The 10,000-nt window shown below is 35.0% G+C and overlaps 1 long non-coding RNA gene across 6 annotated transcripts in view; it reads right to left on the bottom strand.

Moving 5' to 3' along the window:
• The window catches only part of LOC141380548 (uncharacterized), an 85,965-nt gene that overhangs the window by 10,058 nt on the left and 65,907 nt on the right, over window positions 1-10,000 (bottom strand). For 4 of the 6 annotated variants that reach the window (XR_015524069.1, XR_015524070.1, XR_015524066.1 and 1 more), the window contains one exon: window positions 9,101-10,000. This exon is cut by the window's right edge and continues 635 nt beyond it. This is a non-coding gene — a long non-coding RNA (uncharacterized LOC141380548). Of the gene's footprint in view, window positions 4-5,945; window positions 6,001-9,100 lie in introns of those variants that run through there. The other 2 variants (XR_015524067.1, XR_015524068.1) reach the window with 2 other exon arrangements.

The raw sequence follows: 10,000 nt of genomic DNA, 5'->3' as shown, positions 1-10,000 counted from the left end.
TTGCTACCTTAAAGAAATTAGAATTAGAAGTGCTCCATCATACAGTTAGTGGAGCAGAAGAATCTCTTTTTAATGCATGGATAGTGCCCAGTTCCAACAATAAAATGTGCAAGACCATAATTAGGGCTGCACAATATTTCATCAATGTTTCAGCATTGACATCGCAATGTGTGCATCTGCAATAGTCACATTGCTGGATGTGCAATGTTAAATTGGGATTATAGCCACCGTTCAGAACAACAAATTTATGGAGTCACTGCAAAGTTTAGACAAAACGGAGTGAAAGTTTATTATCGGCATGTACAGTACAATAAAGGCCTGTGACTGTGAGCATTTCAAGAAAGTTTAAAGCATTCAGGCACAAGAAATTGCACTGTATATCATTTATAATTTTAATACAAATTAATTTTATTGAATTGGTCATTAGAACAGGTACAATTTCTGTAGACTCAGTCCTGCTTATTTTACTCTATTTTACTCTTTATCTAGGCCTGTAGTTTGTTCAATATATTTTATGCATGATTCACTCTTTTAAAAATATTCCCAAGCAATCTAAATTGATGAATTATTTTCAAATAGATCTCTTCAAGTCAATAGGTGAAATTGTATTGATACTGCAATAATATTGCAGAAAAACTAAATATTGCAATGTCAGATTTTTTTATATAGTGCAGCCCTAATCATAGGCTGCATTGACACTGCAGATCTTGATGGTCAATTCCAATTTTGTGACTGTATCCGATTATTTTGATGACCTGCTTACATCCTCTTAAAAAGTGACTCGTATCCGATCGTCTGCATTTACACAGCACATGGCAAAGGCGCAATGACCAGGAAAAAAAAAGAGTGAGCGCTGACTAACAGCTAATAATTAAAGAGTGCTCTTTTCTCTATTCCTGTACGTAATCTGTTCGCAGTTTTTGACAAGCTGTTTTACTATATTTTATGACAAAAAGGTTCTCATTTGTCTATCTTCTTTTGATATATGGGCTTTTTTTTAAATCTTTAGGCATATTATTTAATGTCCATGGCGTGATTTATGCATGTGATGTATGCACTAGTTTTATATTAGTTAATATTGGTTACATGGTGGACATTGTGCTCTCTCGCTCTCGTTAACATGCCTGAATACCAGTGCTATATGACAATATAAAAGCTGTTTAAGTCCTCGTGTATGAGACTCTGCTGAAGTCTGTTCTGAATGGAAAGTGTCAGAATTGACGTCATTCGCTATGGTTTTTAATGACGCGCGACTCACATTGACAGGTGAAAATCCGATCTACCTGCTTACACTGCAGACACGAGAACACAGATCTGATTCATATCGGATAAATTTCCACATATGAACAAGGCCTGAATCTGATTTGAGTAAATCGGAATCCATGTGATTTGTCCCTGCTTACACTTACATGCGCCATATCCGATCTGTGCCACATGGGAGAAAAAAAAAATCGTAATTGAGTCACTTGAACAGTGCAGTATAGATGCAGCCATAGTATTCCAATTATGTCATTTACTAGTTTTCCTGAATTACAAAGTCATTGATTGATATCGATATACGTTTTAAGTTGGCATTATACATTTGAATTGAGAGAGTTTTAAACATATTTTGCTCTCAGTTTCTCAAACAGTGTCATCATTTGACTTCAAGTCATACTGCAAAAATGGAGCATTTCACTATATGAATACTCCTCCGAAACCCTTCCTTCTGTGCACAAAAGCAATATCCCGCTGTTTTAGAATGACACAAGCACATGTAAATAACCACCAGATTTCACTTTTGAGTGAAATAGCCCTTTAACACATGCAAAAAAATGGTGAGTGTGAATTTAACGCTGCTTGATATATGTATATATATATATATATATATATATATATATATATATATATATATATATTACATTTAAATGTTCAATTTCTGTATTTAGATACTGTTAGACTCACCTGAAGGCCATAAAGTACTGTTTATTTTAGTTTTATCGTCACTCTATTGTATTTATCTAGGCTTATAGTTTGTTTATTATATTTTAAGCATAATTCACTCCCTTAAAAATCTCCCAATCAATCTAAATGAATGAAATCTTTTCCCATAAGGCAAGTCTTCTGGTGGAATTGTATTTATAACGCAATAATATTGCAGAAAAACAAAACATCGCAATGTCAGATTTTCCAATGTCGTGCAGTCATTCATTCGTTTTCCTGAATGTCATTGATTGATATCTGGTTACTTTTTAAGTTAGCATACACTTGATAGAGAGTTTTAAACTAATTTTGATCTCAGTTTCTCAAACAGTGTCATCATATGACTTCAAACGTCTGCAAAAACGGAGCGTTTGACTATACGAATACTCCTCAGAAACTCTCCTTCAGTGCACAAAAGCAATATCCCGCTGTTTTAGAATGACACAAGCACACGTAAATAACCACCAAATACCACTATTGAGTAAAATAGCCCTTTAACAAATGCAATAAAGTGGCGCGTGCGAATGTAACGCTTTTTTTTTTTGTAACATTTGAATGTTCCATTTTTTGTATCTGGATACTGTTAGACTCACCTGAAAACCATAAAGTACTGTTTTTTTTTTTTTTTTACTTTTATCTTCACTCTATTATGTTTATATAGGCTTAAGGTTTGCTTATTATATTTTGTGCATTATACACTCTATTAAAAATCTTCCCAATCAATATACATGAATGAATTATTTTCTAGATAAGGCTGTTCAAGTCATCTGGTGAAATTGTATTCATAAGGCAATAATATTGCAATGTCAGATTTTCCCATTTTGTGCAATCCTAATCATAGTATTCCAAGATATTTAAAGCCATTTACCAGTTTCCCCGAATGACAATGTCATTGATTGATATCGGGTTACTTTTTTAAGTTAGCATACACTTGATAGAGAGTTTTAAACTAATTTTGATCTTAGTTTCTCAAACAGTGTCATCATATGACTTCAAACATCTGCAAAAACAAAGAGGTTGACTATACAAATATACCTCAGAAATTCTCCTTCTGTGCATAAAAGCAATATCCCGCTGTTTTAGAATGACACAAGCACACGTAAATAATGACAAAATTTCACTTTTGAGTGAAATAGCCCTTTAACAAATGCAATATAGTGGTGCATGTGAATCTAATGCTGTTTGTTGTGTTTTTTTTATATTATTTTTTTTTACTTTTGAATGTTCAATTTCTGTACATAGATACTGCAAGACTCACCTTTAGGCCCTGAAGCACACTGTTTATGTCACTTTTGTCATCGCTTAATTTTAAATAGGCTTGTTTAAACAGATTTATAGTTTGTTTAATATATTGTATGCATGATTTGCTAAATCAATCTAAATTAATAAATAAGGTCGTTTAAGTCATCTAGTGAAATTGTATTCATAAGGCAATAATATTGCAATGTCAGATTTTCCAATTTTGTGCGGTCCTAATCATAATATTCCAAGATATTTAAAGCCATTTACCAGTTTCCCTGAATGACAATGTCATTGATATCAGGTTACTTTTTTAAAATAAAGCACCATAAAGCACACTGTTTATGTCACTTTTATTGTATCCTTATTTTAAATAGGCTTGTTTAAACAGGCTTATAGTTTGTTTATTATTTTTTTATGATTCACTCCATAAAAATCTCTCAATCAATCTAAATGAATTATTTTTCTAAATAAGGCCATTCAAGTCATTTGGGAAAATTGTATTTATGAGGCAATAATATCACAATGCCAGATTTTGCTATATTGTGCTGTCCTAATCATAATATTCCAAGATATCTGAAGCCATTCCCTAGTTTTCCTGAATGTCATTGAGTATGCTATCAAGTTAGCATACATTTGATAGAGAGTTTTAAACTAATTTTGATCTCAGTTTCTCAAACAGTGTCATCATATGACTTCAAACATCTGCAAAAACAAAGAGGTTGACTATACAAATATACCTCAGATACTCTCCTTCTGTGCATAAAAGCAATATCCCGCTGTTTTAGAATGACACAAGCACACGTAAATAATGACAAAATTTCACTTTTGAGTGAAATAGCCCTTTAACAAATGCAATATAGTGGTGCATGTGAATCTAATGCTGTTTGTTGTGTTTTTTTGTTTGTTTGTTTTTTTACTTTTGAATGTTCAATTTCTGTACCTAGATACTGCAAGACTCACCTGAAGCACACTGTTTATGTCACTTTTGTCGTCACTTAATTTTAAATAGGCTTGTTTAAACAGGTTTATAGTTTGTTTATTATATTGTATGCATGATTCGCTCAATCAATCTAAATGAATAAATAAGGTCGTTCAAGTCATCTAGTGAAATTGTATTCATAAGGCAATAATATTGCAATGTCAGATTTTCCTATTTTGTGCGGTCCTAATCATAGTATTCCAAGATATTTAAAGCCATTTACCAGTTTCCCTGAATGAAAATGTCATTGATTGATATCGGGTTACTTTTTTAAAATAAAGCACCATAAAGCACACTGTTTATGTCACTTTTATTGTATCTTAATTTTAAATAGGCTTGTTTAAACAGGCTTATAGTTTGTTTATTATTTTTTATGCATGATTCACTCCCTAAAAATCTCTCAATCAATCTAAATGAATTATTTTTCTGAATAAGGCCATTCAAGTCATCTGGGAAAATTGTATTTATGAGACAATAATATCGCAATGCCAGATTTTCCATTATTGTGCTGTCCTAATCATAGTATTTCAAGATATCTGAAGCCATTCCCTAGTTTTTCTGAATGTCATTGAGTATGCTATCAAGTTAGCATACACTTGATAGAGAGTTTTAAACTAATTTTGATCTCAGTTTCTCAAACAGTGTCATCATATGACTTCAAACGTCGGCAAAAACGGAGCGTTTGACTACACGAATACTCCTCAGAAACTCTCCTTCTGTGCACAAAAGCAATACCCTGCTGTTTTAGAATGACACAAGCACACGTAAATAACCACCAAATACCACTATTGAGTAAAATAGCCCTTTAACAAATGCAATAAAGTGGTGCGTGCGAATGTAACGCTGCTCATTTAAAAACTTTGGAGAACGGAAAACACACGGCGCAGGTACCAAAAGTACTGTAAGAAAAGAACACAAAGTACAAAAGCAAGTACAGTCTCCAGAAGACAGTGACTGCTTTGGCTTCAGTCTTATCGTCTGTGATTTTGCGGACTTCAAACAAATCACGCCGCGCTCTTGATGCAGGCGTGGCGGAGCGGATCTTCACATTTAGCTTTGACATCTTAGACAATTGGGAAGAGAAAGGCAACCTTCATAACTTTTAAGCGCGCATGAAACTTAGATCAACTGTATTTTTAAAGGTGCGGCGGGGGGACTCGCCATCCTCAAACCAGGCCTAAATCAACATTTCAAAGTCTCCGCTGAGCTCTTCACTTCTGAGTCGGATCACAGAGCTGTGGATTGGCAAGGCCTCATTTACATGGTTCTGAAACAGACGGCTACTTCATCTTGCTGAGAGTTAGGGGAGGAGGGGGGATTCTATCAAGTACACTTTATAAAGCCTAAAAATACAGCTATTTCTTTCACAGGAGGAAGAAAAATAACTACACTGCGAGATCAAAGGTGGGCATAATTGACATGTTACATCTGCGCAAATAGAGAAGAAGTGGGCGGATCGCTGAATGATAACCAATAGTCACGCGGGACGGTAAGGGTGGGCGGTTTCACTTATGAGTCATTTTACATCTTAGCAACAGCTTGGAAGTTTAAAAGATTGAAATAGATTGGTCAATGCAACAATAATGTGCTAATTCTTATTTATGGACTGAATACTTTACAACTTGAATGCATGTTTATCTATTTTCTCTCAGGAAGCTTGACTCACATTGCTGGATGTGCTCTTTTGGTAGGAGTTATCATGTTTAATGTAGTAGTTTAGTGTGTATAGACAACACTGAACAACTTCTGTGGTTAAACTCACCAAACAGCAGTGAGTTCGGTGAACTGATGACCTTCATGACTAATCGCAGTCATTTCTGTTGAGCACATAAACACAATGGCAAATCATTTACATTTACATTTAGTCATTTAGCAGACGCTTTTATCCAAAGCGACTTACAAATGAGGACAAGGAAGCAATTTTCACAACTAAGAGCAACAATGAATAAGTGCTATAGGCAAGTTTCAGGTCTGTAAAGTCTAAGAAGGGAAGTATTTGTATTATTAGTATTTTATTTTTTATTTTTATTTATTTTTATTTTTTGGTACAGTTAGTGTGATATTCAGAGAGGCAATTGCAGATTAGGAAGTGTAGTGGAGAGTAAATAGTTGAGTTTTTAGTCGTTTCTTGAAAGTAGCGAGTGACTCTGCTGTTCTGATGCAGTTAGGGAGTTCATTCCACCAACTGGGCAGATTGAGCGTGAGCGTTCGCGAAAGTGATTTCTTCCCTCTTTGGGATGGAACCACGAGGCGACGTTCATTCACAGAACGCAAGTTTCTGGAGGGCACATAGATCTGCAGAAGTGAGAGCAGATAAGAAGGAGCAAGGCCAGAAGTCACTTTGTAGGCAAACATCAGAGCTTTGAATTTGATGCGAGCAGCAACTGGCAGCCAGTGCAAACGGACTAGCAGCGGAGTGACATGTGCTCGTTTAGGTTCATTGAAGACCACTCGTGCTGCTGCACTGTTTAAGAACACATTCAAATATTAGCGGGAAATGGGCCTTTTTTAATATTTTAAGTATCTATTAGTGTTGAATTTCAGTATTGTAACCGCACTAAAAGTGACACAGTTGAACTTGCAATGTAAAAATAAGCAGTTTTTTTGTAATTTCTTAATAAGCATAGTTTATTATTAGGCTATTCATAATATATATTTGTAAATACCTCTGATGTAGCCGAATGCGTTTGTTTATTCAACTATTAATATTATACTAATTCAGGTGATTGACTGCTGGGATAACGATGTGGATGATGTAACGTTACCGTTAGTAACTAGTCAGTCAAAAACTTTTCATTTGTCTTTCTGCCGCTAATGCACTTTTGAAAGATACTTTCACTTAGCCAGATTTCTTGCGTTTCTGCTTATACAAGAAAACAACTGGTTGCGTTTGTTGCAATGGGAATTGTCGCTGTTCACTCAAGAAACACAACACGTTTGGTTTACTCCTCAAGCTTACGATCTGTGTGTGTGCGCGAGTCTGTGTCACGAGCTATGTGTGCGCGCTTAATGCAAGCGTCCACTGAGTGTGCATCCCCACCTGAGAACTGTGAAGGCTTTTAAACACGAGCATTTCTCATGTGAGTTTGCCAACTGTGCAGACGAATATTAAATATTGCAAATTAGAAAAGGTTGGTGAGTTAAATTATGTGTAGAAAAAGTGTATTCTACTCAATTTTGCGTTTTTTAATAAGTATTTTTCAAAATGTATGCAGCTTCCAATAAGAAATGACAAGATATGAATTGCAATATGAGCAACATACTGATTGTTTTCTATGTGTGTACTTACAGTGGTGGGGCTATTCAGGGTCTGTACACAGCAAACAGAAAACAACACAAAGAAATGGTGCTGACGACAAGAAGGTGAAGACTGTTTGGCAGATGGTTACAAAACTCTTCGCTATCGTTGTTGTGTTTAGGATTTCACACGAACAGCGTGACACATTTACAACCACACCCGCTGCAGCATGAGGATGTTGGCATATTGAAAAACAGTGTAGAGTAACTCAGACTTTCCAAACTTCTTTTTGCCCTCCAACAAAGTACAAAAAAGAACTCTGTTTAAAGCATACCAAGGCCTTAACATTCATTATTTTCATTTAACGCCACAGAAATTAAATGCTCTACGTTTACGTCAGAAACATCAGTTGCTCCTCGCATTTCCGTTAAGAATCTTTGACATATTACCAAATAATCATAAACATTAATGAAGAAAAAAAGTGGATGGAAAATAGCTATTGTTTTTATGAGTGTACAAACAGACACTAATCAGTGTCTACACGGCAAACAGAAAACAATATAAAGAAGTGCTACTTCTTGTCCGGTGTTTGACAAGCAGTAGAAGGCTGTTTGCCAGATATTTACAAAGCTGTTCGCCATCGTTGTTGTGTTAAGGGTTTTGTGCGAACAGTGTGACATTTACAACATGCATGAGCATGTTTAAAGTATTCAAAAACATTTTACAGTAACTCAGACTTTTCTTTTTTTTTAATCTTTTTATTGTTTTTAGCATAACAAATAATCAATAACATAAACAGAACAAAAAACAACATAAAAAAATAAATAAATAAAAATAAGGGGGGGTTACAAAGGCCATTTCAAAATATACAAATAGTCAGACACAACATAATACAACATCATCCAGAAAGCATAAGGAAATAAATAGAATTAAATATGAAACAAATATAATTTACAGAGAAATGCATAGGCTCCACAATTCGACTTACTCCAGACCAATCTCACTTATAAAGAGTTACAAGTTAGCATTAATGATATAGAACATAATTGGGCTCCAGATTTTTAAAAATGTGTTTAGTTTGTTTGTCATCCCATATCGCATTTCCTCCATGGGCAACGCGAAACTTAAGCTTCTAACCCAAATTTCGAAAACAGGCACATAATCTGACTTCCAATTTTGTAAAATTATTTTCTTTGCTAATATCATACTCAGATACTGCCTGTGAAATATATTTATTTCCTATTTCTGAGGTGTCTCCAAAAATGCCCAATTTTGGATAAGGTGACAGACTTATCCCGTATACTTCAGATATAAAATTAAAAATGCTCTGCCAAAATGAATTAATTTTTTGGCATGACCAGAATGAGTGAGCCAGTGTACCTTCAGAGTTTTTACATTTGTTGCACATTGAGGAAGAATTTGAAAAAATCGTATTTAATTTCACTTTAGAATAATGCAGTCTGTGGACAACTTTAAATCGAATCAGTCTGTGTCTCGTGTTGATAGAGCAATCATGAATTTTGGAAAGATAATCTTCCCATGACTCCTCTGATATTACTGTATTTAGCTCTTTTTCCCACTCTTTCCTAATTTTGTCAGTGTTTGAATTAACCTCATCCAATAATAAGTTATAGAAAAAAGAGACAGTACCTTTTTCTATTGAGCTGTGTTTTGTTATATTCTCAAGTGTCTGGTGTATGAGTATATTTTCAAAACCAGGAAAATTTTTCCTAGTAAAATCCCTTATTTGTAAATATCTAAAAACCTAGAGGATTGAAGATTATATTTTGATGACTCAGACTTTTCAAACTTTTTACCCTCTACCAAAGAGCGAAAAAGAACTGCGATTGAAGTCTACAGGGGCCTTAACATTTATTATTTGTGTGAGATTGTACAAAATAACCATACAAATAGATGAAAAAACATTGAAAAACTATTTAAAAAATGCCACTATTTGGCCGGTGTCGACAAGCAGGAGAAGGCTGCTTGCCAGATGTTTACAAAACTGTTCACCATGCAAACAACGTGACATTTACAACCCCACCCACTGCAGCATGGGTATGTTAAAGCTTTTAATAACAGTATACAGTAACTTTTCAAACTTGCCCACAAACAAAGTACAAAAAGGAACTGTGTTTGAAGCATACCGAGGCCTTAACATTCATTATTTTCATTTAATGCCGCAGAAATTACACGCTCTACCTTTACGTCAGTAACATCAGTTGCTCCTCAATACTGATACCATCACGCCGCCCTGCTCAACAGGGAGCCAGATAGAGATCATTTTGGATTTCCATCCACACAGATTTATAGCCTATAATGGGGAAAGCGAAAGGGGGGGAGAGAAAAGAAAGCTCCAAAGAGAGGAGAAAGTAAGTTTGAGTGACTCCTTGAACGAGCAGGATCTGTAGTCCTGTCAGCTGATTAGCCCTCTTGATTAGCATTTATAAGAGGCCCTGGTGCTCTATTATTTGCATTCCTATTTAGCCATGATTTTGTGGAGGGCGCTCCGTGATTAAACTTGTCAACGCTCCTGATTGACAGGGTCAAATCTTCACTTTCCACTCGTCTGAAATGGA

This window comes from Danio rerio, chromosome 23, assembly GCF_052040795.2.
Source record: "Danio rerio strain M-AB ecotype USA chromosome 23, GRCz13ab, whole genome shotgun sequence".
Lineage (NCBI taxonomy): Eukaryota > Metazoa > Chordata > Actinopteri > Cypriniformes > Danionidae > Danio > Danio rerio.
Note: the sequence above shows the minus strand (reverse complement) of the source record. Positions and strands in the feature narration are given on the sequence as shown.